At 44.5% G+C, this 15,759-nt stretch overlaps 1 protein-coding gene across 7 annotated transcripts in view; it reads right to left on the bottom strand.

Annotated features, from left to right (window-relative positions):
* Positions 1 to 15,759, bottom strand: part of RNF144A (ring finger protein 144A) — a 109,408-nt gene that overhangs the window by 68,575 nt on the left and 25,074 nt on the right. For 4 of the 7 annotated variants that reach the window (XM_014565320.2, XM_032496974.1, XM_032496971.1 and 1 more), the window contains exon 2: positions 14,971 to 15,164. The exons of 1 other annotated variant lie outside the window; for it this stretch is intronic. The gene's annotated coding sequence lies outside the window, so the exon portion shown is untranslated. The remainder of the gene's footprint in view (positions 1 to 14,970; positions 15,165 to 15,759) is intronic. 2 more of the 7 variants (XM_032496972.1, XM_014565319.2) reach the window with 1 other exon arrangement.

Here is a 15,759-nt window from a genome sequence, read left to right as displayed (position 1 = left end):
CACGTGGGAGCATCAGCGCGGGGGCTGACGCCTCCTCCTGCTCTCAGCATCTTGACTCTCCAGTTCCGCCAGTTCACAACTATCTCAGGTGCGTACACGTGCCAGACACGGAGGATACCAAGACAGTTAAGGAAGGCGCTGTCCTCGAAGAATTTACAGGAAAATAAATGACCATTACTGTGCATCCTGTCCCAGAAAACTAAAAACAAAAGGAATTTGCCAGTCCGCAGCCAAGACTCCTTGCTGTCAGATTCAGTCCTCTGTGAATCAGACCCCGCTTGCCGTGTAATCTGGGCTATTTGGGGACAGCCATAAACCTTAAAAAGGTTCAGAGCCATCTCCTAGTGGTCAAAGGTCTCAGAGGACCCACAGCCACGTGATATTTTTATAGCTTCTTTCGGAGTCCGGAGCCACGTGGATTCTGGGCTCACTCTGAATTTAACTAGCATTTAAGTGTGCTGATTATAGCTGCAAACACACTTCTTATTCCAGCGTGTGGTTGGCGAGGTGGCCGGGAGAGAAGACTTGGAAATTTACAGCACAGAAATAGCACGCGGTCTGTCTGCTTGAAGGAATCGGTCCCTCTGTGACCGGCAGCGGGAGGACCAGCAAAGGGCCTGAAGCAGACACAGGACAGAGAATAAAAGGAGGCTTTCTGTCCCCCTGCCCTTGTTACCGGCCACCTTTTCCACAGTCTGAGAAGACCCCCCGAGCAGGCAGCAGGCCCAAGGCTGGGGTTTAAGAAGAGATGGGACGTGGCAAGTCTAGGTGGAAAATTGGGGTCACCCACGCAAAACAACTAGACGTGGTCTGAATGTAAAGGAAATAATACACGTGGGCATGTGGGACTCGCTTCCTAGTGACTTTGTACGAAGGAGCAGCTCTGCCTGGTTGTAAATGAACAATTGGTGGTGGGAGGGCCTAGGAGGGGCTGCAAAGACCGGAACTCTGGTCCAGCTGCCATCTAGCCTAGTGACCCACTGGGGCTTCCTGGTTCTCCTCTGCTGGACTGGGGGTTAAATGGAAAGGCCTTTTGTGTGGGCCCTGCAGTTCCTGGCTTTCCCTAGAGGGCCAGGGCGGCAGGGGGTAGGGGTACTTAGGTGGTGGGGGCCACAAGGACCCCAAGCTTGTTCCAATCTGAGCCTATTTATTCTTAAAACATCAAGCTTCCACAAGACATCTCTGAAGAAAGGATTACTAAGCCACCTCAAATAATTTTGGAAACCGCTGTGCTACGTGAGCAACGTGGCTCCTTCCAAGCAGAACGTCCTGTGACTCTACATCCAGACACATCGGGGCTGCCTCGCAGGGACACGCTCCGGAGAGGAGGGAGCTCTGACCTCGCCCTCCCAGGGTTGGGCATCGTGCCTTGGACACCAAGTACACACATCTGATAATGAAACCCTGGCATGTGTGTCCCAGAACTCCACGTCACCGAGAGAAACAAGCGACAGAGATTTCTTTTTTAAGAAACACACTCTTGGCCTCTTTTCTTTTTTTTTTTTTTTGAGGGGAGTTGGTGTGACTCTCTTTGTAAATGTTGAAACACTATAGAAAATAAGGGTAAATGAAATCATAGGAAATATAAGTGTCTAGAACACCATGTTAATAAGAACTAATTTGAACACTGCTGTGTCCTTTCTATTCGTTTGCAGAATGCATGAAGGGGCCCCTCTACTTACATACAGGTTAAGCCGGGGCCAGCCATCCAGTCCACACTGACCAACAGATATTTCTTTACATCAGCACCTGCTGTGCCCACTTCGCTGACCATCTATGTAGGAGCCATGAGAACCTCCCTAGGGGCAGAGAAGGGTCATCACTTTCTGCGATGCTCCGAATACTGAAATGGGCTTGGAAACTATCCGTATCTTCACTAGCAACGAAGATGTAATTACTTAAAAACAAAACTGGGAGAGATCGACTTCTTTCAGTATGATGCATTAGAGTCTATACAGGGCTCTCACACTGAAAATAACTGAAGTCCAGTTAAAATATTGAACTAAAAATTAAAAAAATAAGCACACCTATATGATAAATTTCTAAGTCAATTACAAGTGTTCTAAGGCTTTTGTGTATTTTGAGAATGAAGGAGTTAAAACATTTATTTTCGACCTTAGGTATTCATGGTAAAATTTCAGCAGTATCCACTAAGAGAAGAGAAGTTGAATGTGTGGCCTCCCGATTGTAAAAGGAGAAAGAGGAACAAGACTACAGACAACCACGCACTTGAAAAAAAAGTTTTAAAAGGCAAGGAAGAAAATAGTATAAAAGAAGCAAGAAAGAAAATAGTATAAAAATAATTTAGGAGGAAAAAATCCAACTCTATTAAATAGTATAAGAAAAAAATTGATTAAACTCCATAGTGAAAAGAAAGAAATGATAAAATTGAATTTTAAAAACAGAGATGCATACAAAACCATAAGAAACTGGAAAGATCAGAAGTCAAAGGATGGAGAAAGGTGATCCAGGAAAATGCAACCAGAAGAAAGTTGTCAGATAAAAGAGGATTAAAAGCAAAAATCGTAACTAGGGTAAAAGGCAACTACATAACAATAAAAGATCCGATTCATTATGTGGCTATAATAATCCTAAATTTGTATATAGCAAATAGCCTCAAAATATAGAATGCAAAAATGATACGGTTTCTGAAAAAAAATGAAAAATCTGAAAAAAATGACATCACAGTGGGGAACTTCACTATATAGTTTAATTCAGCAAACAAAAAAAAAATGGGGAAAAATACAGAAGATATGGGAAGTGCTACCAACAATCTAAGTTTAATGGACCTAGGTGACTCTCATAATCAGCAACCTGAAAATCCACAACCTTCTCAAAAATACATACAGCATTTACAAAAGCTGACATTACACAAGGACAGAAAGAGTGAATCGGCACATTTCTGACAACTGGTATCGTACGGATCAATGCAGTTAAGCCAGGACACCAATAATGGAAAGATTCTCCGTGCTGGAAAACTGTAGAAGACTAATCAAGAAACTCATGGGTTTGGAAGAAAACATAGAACTTTAAAAACATATCTAAACAATGCTGAGAATATTATGTAACAAAACCTATGAGATGCCATTAAAGCAGTGCTGAGAGAGAAATTCATAAACTTATATGCTTATGTTTTAAAAAGAAGTCTAAAAATTACTGAGCTGTCTCTGGCTTAAGAAGTTAGAAAAGCAACAGCAGAATAAACACAAAGCAAGCAGAAGGAAAGTCCTATTAACAGATAAAAACAAAAATAAATATAACACAAAATAAAGTTAAAATAAAGAGTCAAAAGTATTTTTCTTTGAAAATAATAATAAAACATACACTATCTGGCAGGTTGGTCAAGGAAGAAAAAAGAGATATGGTCCAAGTAAACTATATTTTGTAATGAAACATAGGAGGGATTTAAAGCTAGACAAATAATTTTATGATAATTTTAACTTGAAAAAGAGGGAACTATGATTATACTCCTAGAAAAATATAATTTAAGAAAACTGAAAAAAATCAGTTAAAAAAGAAATCGGAGTTCAAATAATTTTATAAACCTAGAAAAATTAGTTCTTGTTTTTAGCTGAGTACTACCAAAATTTCAAGAGCAGATAATTCAAATCATACACAAATCTTGCAAGAAATAGGAAAAAGAAGAAAAATAGGGCAGAAAAATCCTCTGAATCAGACAAAAGCAGTTAAAGGAAAAATATAGGCTAACCTCACTCATGAGTAAAGAAACAAAAATTTAAAAGAAAATAAGAGCAAATAGAATACAGATGTGCATCAGACATGTATTTAGGGGAAAAAAAATTAAGTTGAACAGGCTAGATTTATCCTAGGAGTTGAACAGAGTCTACCATTAGACTAAGTCATATGTGTACTCTAACATAGTAAGAGGAAAATGGTAGAAATCATATGGCTGTCCTAACAGATGCAGAGCAGCCTTTGATAAAACTCAACATGCACTTAGAATAAAAAAGGAAAACAAAATTCTGCAAAACAGAAACATAAGGGAACATCCTTAAGCAATAAAAGGTAACTGGAAAAAAGTGACAGCAAACATCATTCTTAACTAAATTAGAACATTCCTTATAAAGATCAGGAACAATGAAGAGCTATCCTCTATTGTTTCAATTCATTATTGTACTGGAGGTCCTAACTCAAACAGGAAACACAGGAAAAAGAAAATGTGAGAACTGAAAAGGAATAAGCAATACTTTAATTACTGACAAATGACTTTTTACATATAGGAGGATCTATAGACAAAATATTAGAAACACTAAAGCGACTGGATGCAAGATTAATCTTTAAATGTCAATGACGCTTTCATCCTCCAGCAAAGATGCCATCTCCAAAGGCATCCCAAAACTAAGGTGGCTAGGAGCAAACCTATGTTATCTGTACCTAGGAGGACACAGAAAATGAGTAACATCTATCTACAGAAGAGTATAAACTTTCCCCAAAAACATTTGGGGAAAGATAAATCTATGGTTGGTGATACAATGTTCATGGATAGGCAAACTCAATATCAAAAAAAGTCAATTCTTTTAAAGTGAGCTACAGATTGAATGCAGTCCAAGTAAATGCCACACAAGTCTTGTTATTTTGATTATTGCTGTTGCTGTTGCTGTTTTATAAACTAACTCTAAAACTTCTATAGAAGGGCAAAAGCCCAAGTAGAGCCAAACATCACCCCATAAGAGGGAAACGGTGAAGGGACCAGATACGAAGACCGCAGAGAGCTGCAGAAATTCAGAGCAGGCTGTGTGACACAGAAGTGGACAAATAAACCAAGGCACAAATACAGAAGACACAGACACAAACCCATGCACCCAGGAAACAGCACATTACAAGTGTGTTATCTCAGATCAATGGGAAAAAAGGATTATTCAATAAATGGTACCAAGTGAATGATTATGCCTTGTGGATAAAAATAATACTGGATTCCCTCTCACACACAAAAATTAATTCCAAATAATTTAAAAGCTGATAAAAAGAAAGTAAGGGAGTAACTTATAACCTTGGGATACAGAAAAGTATCTACAGAAAGACTCTAACTATAAATAAGCAAGGCTGATACACTAAATACATTGAAATCAAGACCTTCTATTCATCAAAAGTCACCTTGTGAAAATACATGGCACACACTAGAAGGTAATGTTTTTAGTGCATGGAAACCAACAATATGAGTCTTCAGAATATAAAGAGAATGTTTTCAGATCAATGGAGAAAAAATATGCAATCCACTGGAAAACTGGACCAAGGAGGTACACACCCCTTTCACAGCAGGTGAAACAGATGGCAATTAAATATGTGGAAAGAAGCTCAAGACCGCTGGTACACTAAATTCGCTTTATTATTCATCTGACAAAAATTAAAAAGCCCAATAACACCAAGCGTTGGGATAAGACCGGTGTGAATCTCAAAGGAAGCTGTTATGCACCACTGACGACAATGTGGGTTGATGTAATCACTATGGACACTGTCTTCTAAAGCTGGTCATGGATCAGCCTTTCGTTGGGCCTCAACGCTCCTCCTAGGTACACAACCAAGAGGAAAAAACGCATATGTGCAGCAGAGATAGGCACCCACGGGCAGGAGGAAGCAGGAATCGCCGGGGGTTAACCTTATCAGATACTATGTAAGTGAGATGAATAATGCTAGCTACCCAGAACAAGCTGCTTAAACCTTAGACACAAGACACTGAGTGCACAAGTCTACCCCCCGCATGACGCCATTTTTAACGAGTAATATGATATATACTTTAGGGACACAGGCTACCAAGAATAGCAAGGGAAGATTAAATGATCGTGCGGAGGAAGGGCAGTCAGATGAGGGAGAACCTCCACGTCCTCCCAGAGGAATGTCACAGTGTTGATGACGTTTCTGTTGAAGAGATAGGTTCATGGACATCCATTCATTATGTCTCATAAAAAGGTTCCTACCTAATACATTTCTCCAAGAGCTCTGCTAAGTATGGTATTACGGCATAAATCTGGCTCAGATTTAAAATGGGTATCTTTTCATGTGTGCTAAATTTTCTAGATGACTAAACTAATAAAAAAAATTAAAAGTTAATAGTGGTTTTCTCTGGAGAGGACAAAGAGAGAAAGCATTTAAATTTGTATTTAAGAAAATAAATTCTCTGTAGTTACAGTTTAACAATTTTACTATATGTACATGCATATTTGAAAAATATTAAGGAACCAGGTTAATGGGTAAAGTTTAGGAACTCCAATTTGGAGGTGAAGAGTAGCAACAGCTCCTCAGTGGATCCAGAAAGCCCACTGTTGATTCACCGTTAATGAATTTAAAGACAACATGGATGTTCTGGCTGAGGTGGAGCTCAGATCTCTGAATGGAAGTCCTGGACGATGTCCATGCCCTCCCCACACTGCCATCTCACTGGCCAGAGAGGCAGCTATGGGCTCAAGAAGTCCAGATTCAACTCCAATAGCTGCTCTTGAGGTCTATGGATTTTATGATCCTTTTAATAAAGAGGACCACCTTTGTGTCCTGTTCCATAAAAGAATAAGAACCTTCCTCAGACCATGTACTTATGATTTCTCCTCTACTCTGTTGGAAGCTTTCTGATTCTCTACAATAAAAGAAAAAAAAAAAAAAAGGAAGAAAAAGGACTATGAAATGCTTTCCCCTGAAATCTCTTCAAAGAGTATGAAATACGATTTATTCCCCAGCTTGGAACAATTTATAAACAAAACATCCTGTTAATCCTCACATTTAGTTCACTCACTCACACTGTGGAGAAACCGCAGTAAGCTCTCCATTATGATTTTTCAAAACCCCATACTGCATTTGATCTTCTTTCTGAGCGGCGTTGCTGGTAAGATGACACCGTCTGGTACTCACTTGAACCTGAACTGGGCAAAGGGGATCCAGAATAAAATGACAAAGTACCTTGTGGTCATCTTGCGTGGCTAACACTTCCAGGGCTAGATGTCCCTGGCCCCCCGGCCTCTCCTCTCCCAACACCAACCCCGCCCATTAATGGACTTCACAGTGATGCTTCTGAACTCTGCAAATAACGCATCGTATTCCAACTTGCGCAGCCCCTCCCAGAGCTGCGCAGTTACTACTGGCACTCGAGGCGTCTTCAGAAGCCCATAAAGTACAGGTCAACCTCGCTTTATTAAAGGGGGTTATTGTCTTCCAAAACGCCAACATGCAGAGATGGCCACCCCATCCCGCTGCCGCCACCTCCTTGCCCACGGGATCCTGTAGTTGTCTTGCAAACCTAAATAACGTTCATCCTGAACCAAGACTTCCGAATCCTCCCTGTTCTCCTGGTGCCAAGAGTTCATCTAAAACCTTCTTTATCAGCAGGAAGGTCAAGTGAGATCCGGAAGCTGGGCGTCCTGGGTTTGTTGCCCTCCATCAATTACCAGTTGCATCATCATAAACAAGACACTTTCAAGGCTTAGTTTTCTCGACTGGACGATGGGACGAACAGCAGCTGTAATGCCGGGAGAGCTGAGTCAGCTGGCACAGCCGCAGTGCGCTCGGAGGTTCACGTGCGGGCTCCAAGGCGACAGACCCAGGGCGGCTGGCGGCAGCCCCGCTAGTTACTTCGTCTCCCCCTAGACCTTTGCACAGTGGCTTCAGGAGCCCGAGAGTAAGTCAGACTCCTCCAAGGCTGTGGCTTCACTCTCCACGCTGTCATGGAAAACATCCCTTAGCCAGATCCTCCAAATTCCCACAGCCTCCCTGGTAATCAGGATGTCTCTCCTCAGAGAACAAAACGCTGAGCCCGCCTCGCAGCTGTGAGCAGCGTGCTTCCCGTCACCCTCCTGTATCTTCTGTGGTTCCAAGGTTTGGCCACACGCACGCCCACATCCCCCTCCCTGCGCCTTCCCTCGGGTCCCAGGAGAGCTGCAGGTGGTCAATCATTTGCATCTGGTTCTCAGCCAGTAACTCACGGCTGGGCATTGTTTACACATCATGAGAAACTTCCCCATCCTTCAGGCGCATCTGCTCCTCGCGAAGGACTTCCGGAGAGGTTGGAAGCACCGCTGTGGCTCCTGTTCTACAGTGAAGGAATCCGGGCCCTGCGAAGTCAGTGCCTTTCCCAGGGCAGGAAGTGGTAAGGCTGGGCCAGACCTGCCTTCTCACTCCCCGTGTCTCTCCCTTCCCACTACACCACAGAGCCTTGAATTTGTTCTCTGTGGTCCAAAGCAGAGAACTTTCAGGTTTTTTATGTCTGGGCTACAGCCAAAAATAACTTTTTAAAAGTACGTAGGCCTTTTAGCACGCTCCTCAGTTGCCATTAAAAATTATGGAAGAATTTTAAATAGTTGCAGAAGATGTAACTTCTGACATACTGGAAATTCTGCCTTTTTAAAATAAAGCAACAGTAGTTGAAAAAAAGCAATGTCTGACATATCACTCATTTTTTAAAAACATGCATGAATAGTGGAAGCAATCCTGAGAAAGAAGAACAAAGCTGAACACGTCCTGATCTCAAACTATATGACGAAGCTACAGTAATCAGAGCAGTGTGATATTGGCATGAAAAGACACACAGATCAATGGAACATAATAAAAATCCCAGAAATAAACCCTTAAGTACATGATCAACTAATTTTAATCTTAAAAAAAAAACTCATAAAAACAGAGAGTAGAACAGTGTTTGCCAGGGCAGGAGTGTGGGAGAAATAGAAGCCGGTAAGAGTGCAAACTTTCATTTATAAAATGAAGATCTCAGGGTCTAAAGTATAACATGCTGATTGTAATTGATAACGCTGTACTGTATACATTTGCTAGGACAGTGGAACTTATGTGTTCTCACCCAAAAAAGGGTAAATATATGAGGTGATGGATACAGTAATTATATGATAATTAACTAGACTGTAGAAATCCTTCCATAATGTGTATCAAATTATTGCAATGCATGTTTTAAATATATTATAATTTTATTTGTCAATTATACTGCAATAAAACTAAAAAAAGAATAAAGAAGGATTAACAGAACTAATTAGTAGATCTCGAAGCAAAAAAAATTTTGGTTTGGATTTTTTTCCCCTGGAGTCCGGGTATCCACAGGTCAACATCACTTAGAGTCATAACAAGATGTAGTTCAAGGTCAGTTACGTTCCAATTTCTCACTTTTATAGACGTAATAACTTTACTGCCTGTTGACTTAAGTGGACAGATGAGAACAGACGGTGTTTTACGAAAATGAAACTCAGCACTTTGCACCTCTTCACATATGCGCCGAAGTCACACTGTCACAAAATAAAAGCTAGTTTCAGTGATGAGGCGGTAATTTAATCAGTTGGTCTTCCAACAAAAGAAAAGCTCTGGAAACCACCTGATCTGCAGCAGAATGAGTCACCAGGACCGGACACTCAAGGCCCTGTTCTGAGAAGCACATCACACGACGGACTGGGGCTCTGAAACCGCCCAGTTGGGCTTGTTGCTTCTTCCCTTAGAGGCACCTTTTTCAACCAAGACGACTCTCAGAAAGAATCTGAGAAAGGATATATTCATTCAATGCACCGGCCAATAGAAAATACCTTAACACACGATTTTGACATAACTATGTTTCGACTACATGCTTGTCCACATTATTTGCATATTTTGCTTCTTCCAATAACTTACGAGATGAAGACAGTCTTTCTTGTCAAACCAGTGAGCCAACCAGAACTCCCTTTTATCAGAAAAGTTCTTACCTTATTTTTAATTTCAAGTAAGTGTATTGGTAGACAGATCCATAGTCACTTGATAAACACTGAGAAATACATTATGAAACACACTCACAACGTCAGTTACTAAAATAAGGAAAGTCAGGATTAAAATGAGATTGAAGCAAGTCAGTTCTGTCATCCAGCTGAAAATAAACCATAATGACCCGATACCACTGGTCTCCTCATTGATATTTAATGAAGCAATGTAAATGTAGCCAAAATCCTATGTATGGCAGGAGGCATCTTTCTTGGTCAATGTGTTGCTTGTGTTTGTGAAGCTCTGTTGTTAGGCCCTGGGGAATAACCACAGAAGCACCGTATTTTCTAAACGGCAGGGGAATTCCATTAATTTTGTGAAGTCACATGATCAAACTTTTCGACTCTTTTCTCTGCTTTCAATGTTTTCTTTGTATTGGAAGCACCACAGGGCCCAGTGAATCTGTCCAGACCATTTTTCTTTTTTAACATCCTATCACTACCCTTCACAAATCCTAACAGTTCCCCACGGGCCACAGGACACAGTCTCACTCCGAATCTGCAGGGTCCAGTGGGAGCGGCCCGAGCACTCTTAACCAGCTTTCTCTCCACTCAGCGGTCTCGGCCGTGAGGGGTCCTGGTACTCAGCACCCATTTCTCACAGCCTCAGTTCTGCTCTGTCCTAAGCTCATTTTGGGAGCTGGAGTTCCACCTCTTCTGCTTGTTAACAACAGTCAAAGAAAAACACCAAAGCAGAAGCCCGCCCTGTGTCTCCTCTTCCATCCCTCTTGGACCAAGAACGTGACCTTCCACATAACTGATGCTCATTAAGTGCCTGCTGCTTGGCCCTTCTGGAGAAACCCACACTGTCCGCAGGAGCAGGTCCCTGTTTTCCTGGACCAGCGGTCCCACTGCCGCCAGAACTCGGGATGTGGGAACACCAAGAACACTTATGGAGGCTGACCCAGGAAACAGACTGGCTGGACAGCGTGGCCCAGAGGACAGCGAGCTCTCTAAACAAACAAAAACAAGAACAAAAAATAAAATGAAACAAAGAAACTGCAACTGAGATAAATGTGGGAAGTTGTTATGATTTAGCAGAACTTTCTGCCATAGCCTCTCAGAGCAGCATCTTTACGTGTTTCTGCTTTTAAAAATATTGCTCGTGTAACCACCTCAGCCGCCCCGAAACCACAAGAACTAAAGCAGGGTATTGATATCTGCGATTCTAGTTAGTGTTTTAAATGACCTTTGCCTTAAAGCCTCACTACCCCGGAGCAGGGCTGCACCGAGCCCGGCCAGCCAGCTGCAGCTCCCCGGGCCGGCCCTGCCCTGCGCTGAATGCAGGCCAAGGCTCCGTTACAGTTTCTTAACAGAAGATTTCTTTTCTTACCGATGACATTCTCCACTTAAAAAAAAAAAAAAAAGAAAGAAAAGAAAACTGTCTTTCAGATTTAGCTACTTCAATCACAGAAACGTGAATCAGGGCTGGTTTGCATTCTATGAAGGCTGCTTCGCTTTATAAATCCTAAACATTTAAAAATATCTTTGTTTGCTCCGGAATGTCATTTTCTGGTATTTTGGCTTCTTCAACATGAATCTTTTGTGCCTGTGAAGCCATTTCAGTTCTTGGAATTTGCTGGAGACAGATTCCCAAACAGACCGTCCTGAGAGGTGGCTGTGGGCAGATTCCGGGAGGAATGCACCATTCCCTGGCCTTGCCCTGCATTTTTCCAGGTGCTTTAATGTCTCCCTCAGACCTGAGGAAACTCGATATACCTCTGGACCAGGAAATGTACTGCAGAGAAAGATGCAAAAACTTTAAAATGTTTAAAAAACAAACAAACAAAAAAAAACCACAGCGTCCAAGGCATTTGGAGAAGAGGAGGGGCAGTTTCAAATCTCAGTTGTCACATTTCCTCTTTCCTACTGCACGGATGGGACGGCCGCAGACTTCCCTCTGCCTCAGCAAAGAAAGGTGTCAGTAAGATACCAGCGACAAATTCCCAGCATCACCGGAGGCGCACGTTGGTAATATTGGTATAGGGCTGGGGGTTCAAAAAGATTTCTCAAGTAGGTCCTTTCAAAATGCAGGCAGTGAAAAGGCAAGGGGGTGGGGGGTGATGAGGACCTGAGACTCAGGGGCAGGAACACTGGATTTAGGTTCCAAAAACGCCCAAACCTCCAGGTCCGCGCACATGTCAGCCCACCGCCTCCATCTCTCCAGCCACTTCCTCCAGTGTCCCCAGCCAGACAGCACCGGCCCTCCTCCTGCACCTCCAGTCAAACCCATCCATCGCCCAGCCCGACCTCCTCCTCCCGCCAGGGTCCTCTCCGCACGTCACGGTGCTCATCTTCAGATGTGACCCGAGTCATCCCTCCCCTGCAGACGCTGTCACTCAGGCTCCCCTCTATTCAGCCAAACTGGAATTCCATTCTGGAGCTAATGTGTGTGGGCCTTCAGCTCCCCAGCTGAGCTCTCTAGGAAAACACACAGTCTCACCGATGGGGGCTTTCAGTCTGTGGCCAAGAGCTTCAGCTGGACTCTTACTGCTACCAGGTGATCTGGCCCCTCTGCGCCCCCCTCTCTAGGGGACTCCTCACTCCTTGTGTCTCCAAACTGACAAGCCCTCCAGCTGCTGATGGAACAGGGAGGAGCAAATCTGACTCCACGCTGTGTCTGCTTCTTTTCCTTTAACCTTTGTGCTCTGCTATAAGGTAACCACTAAAGGGATGTGGCCCATCTCCGGGAACCCTGCCTCCCAGGGAATGAGCGCTAAGATAAAACACCTTTGCTGAGCTCCCAGGGAACAGCCTGCCCAGGCCCGGCTGTGAGCGGCTGCAGGCAGGAAGCCTTTGACACCTGCCCTCGGGAGGCTGACCGGAGCAGGAAGCGTTTGACTTCACTCCCTCCCCTTTGGGTATAAAAGAAGCCTGAATTCCAGCTCAGGCAAGATGGCTCTTTGGGACACTAGTCCACCACCTCCTCGGTCTGCTGGCTTTCCAAATACAATCACCACTCCTTGTTCCAACAACTCATCTCTCGATTTACTGGCCTGCCGTGTGGCAAAAAGGACAAGCTTGGACTTGGTAACAGTGACTTTATTTCCTACTTCACAACGGAAACATAAGCAATCAGAAGAAAACTATTTTGAGCACCACCACCCAGGCGCCCATGCATCTGTCGCAAGTCTGTTCCCATCAGTAACTACGTTTGCTCTTCCCAAAGCAAACAACCCCACTTGTACACAAGCACACCTCTCTCACCCACTCACAAAACGGTTCCAGCCACCCTCTGTCCAATATTATCAATTTTTTACTCTCTGCTGAATCATTCCCATGGCATATAAATAATGCTAATGCTTCCAACTACAAACTAATTCTCCTGGCCTGAATCACCCACCAGACACCACCCATATTTCTGCTCCCCTTTGCAGCAAAGCTTCTCAAAACAAATGTCAACAATCTGTCTCAGATCCACTCCCCCCACCGGAATCCCTCCAAACCCACTCCCACTGGGCTTGGTTGCCATAGCCGCTGGACCCACCTGATATTTTGCCGTTTTTACCAAAGCCACCAGTGACCTGCATGGTGCTGATCCAAGAGTCGGTTCTCAGTCCTCACCTCACCTGCGCATCCCCACGCTGGACACAGCCCATCACTCCCTCCTTCTCAAGTGATTTCATGTGGCTCCCAAGATGTGCACCCCTGGTCCTCCCCTACTCCCCCAGGGGTTGCCTTGAACTCTGTCACTGGCTTTTCCTCTTCCCTTGCTCCCCACACGGGAGGGACGTCCCAGGGCCCGATCCTGAACACTATTCTCTCCCTAAGGCTCTCATCTGACCTTATTCCTTTAAATACCCATCATGAGCCAAAGATCTCATCATATCTTCAGCTCAGATTACCATCTTCAACTACAGATCTGGGTATGCCTGCCCACTCAGCATCTCCGTGTGGGTGTCTTATAATCTCTAACTCAGTCTGTGCAAAACTGAACTTCTCACCTCTTTTTGCACCAAACCCTCTCTGCCTACAGACTTCTCCATCGCAGGTGCTCACAATTCCCTCTAGGTACACATGCTAAAGTCCTTGCCTTCTAGGATGGACCTTCCCTTCTTCTCAAGTCCCACAGCCATTCTGCCAGGACACCTTCAGGGCTCTATCTCCAAAATATGCCCAGAATGGGAGCTCGCTTCACGACTTCCGCTGCCACCAGAGGAGCAAGACACCACGATCACTTGTCTGAATTACTGACAACTCTGAGTGCTCTCCCGGTCCACACCCCCCATCCTCCACGAGCTGCGTTCTATCCACATCCATGCCAGAATAAGCCTATTACCATGGACCTTGTCCCTCCTCTGCTTAAAACCCTGCACTGATTTCCCACCATAAAACCTGGAATTCTACCCAAAGGTCCACAAAGCCAAGTGCATGGTCAGGTTTCTGTTACCTCCCGACCACACCTCCCCGCTACCCTGCACCCATGGTGTTCTTCCAAGATTCTGGGAAGCACAGACCCAACTCTGGGCCTTCGGACCCACTTTCCCTTCTGACTACAGTTCTCTTGTCCCAGACGCTAAACGCCCAATCCCCTTAGTGCCTTAAACCCATGTCCGGATGTCAGCTTTTTACTGAGATCTCCCGAGCACTGGATTTCAAACTCCACCCGTCTACACTCAGTTGCTTTGTATTTTCTCCGCAACACTTACGCCTGGGAATCAAACATACCATTTCCCTGTGGCGTGTATGCAGTCTGACTCTCGGTGCCGGTCCTTAACCTACCCACTCACGTCCCTGCTAACCCAGAGTCACCACGAGAGCAGAAGCCTGCGTCTGCCGTGCTCACCCCGCGTCCCGAGTCAGAACAGCGCCTGGCACAGTGCAGGTGCCCCATCCACGTGTTCTGGATGAATTCATGAATCCCAGGCCTTATGGACGTCACTGTGACCTTCCAAGCCCATTTCCTGGTTTATAAGCTGAGGCCAGCAGCATCAACCCCACACGGTTGCCATGGTCAGGAAATGAGGACCTGTGTGGAAATCTTTGTAAAATATTTCACAATTTTTGTAAAGTTATTAATAGTAAAATAATTACTATAAGTGCTTAACCTAATGTGTTGAGGACCATCCTTAAAATTCTTTCAGAGGAGGCGAACTAGGTAACTGCGTGCATGGTGTGGCTTAAGAGATACAGAGGATCCCGTCCAAGAGGGTCTACGGTCTTTCCCAGCAACGGCTTGGGATTCCACTAAGACCTAAATGAGGGTTTTCGAGCCTTTGTTTTCCAAACTCAACATTACCTCCGAGAAGTCCTGGCGGGAGGAGAGGAATGGTCTTCTGGTCAAGTCCCGGGGTCCTGGTGGGCGTCCTGTGCTCTCAGCTGGCTCCCCCGCTCATGGCCGGCTGCCCGTCGGGAGAAGTGCGGTCTCTGGCCCTGGGGTCCCTCCAGACCTGGGGGTGGGAAGTGTACCAGGTTCAGCGGGGTGCCGGGCACCTGGGAAACAGAGAGGGTCACAGGAGCTCAGAGAGCAGGTCTTGGGGGAGGGCGGCTGAGACCGTCATGCGGACTTAGCACCCCAAGCCTGCGTCCTCCACGTCTCCAAGCCAGGAGGGAAAGCTGCTGATATAACCGCTAGAAATCTTATCACATCAGTGTTTGGAAAGCATCCCAGTTCACTGAGATTTATGGAATAAATAACCAAATTCCACCAAGAAGGTCACAGATAAACCCACCAACACAGACAAAGGGTCCCTGGGTCTCCCTTTCTGTCCTCCTCCTCTTCCAACCACAGCTGTTCACGTTTGCCCCAATGGGACTCCTACAGGGAGAGGTTTAGGTCCAGGAAAAGCTTAAAAATAAGGCGAGATCACATTAACTGTAATCCCCAGGGCAAGCACTAAGAAGATAACTGAAAAACGTATAAAATGATGAATAACAACAGAATTAAAATGGTACGCTCGTAAAAGAAAACAAAACAGAAGAATAAAGGATCACAAAAGACACAACACCCACGGGGGGAAAAAATAGCAAACTGGCAGACATACATTCTACCTGATCAGTAATTACACTGAAAGGTCTAAACACTCCA

The sequence above is a fragment of the Camelus ferus genome, chromosome 15 (assembly GCF_009834535.1).
Source record: "Camelus ferus isolate YT-003-E chromosome 15, BCGSAC_Cfer_1.0, whole genome shotgun sequence".
In the NCBI taxonomy this organism is placed as follows: domain Eukaryota; kingdom Metazoa; phylum Chordata; class Mammalia; order Artiodactyla; family Camelidae; genus Camelus; species Camelus ferus.
Note: the sequence above shows the minus strand (reverse complement) of the source record. Positions and strands in the feature narration are given on the sequence as shown.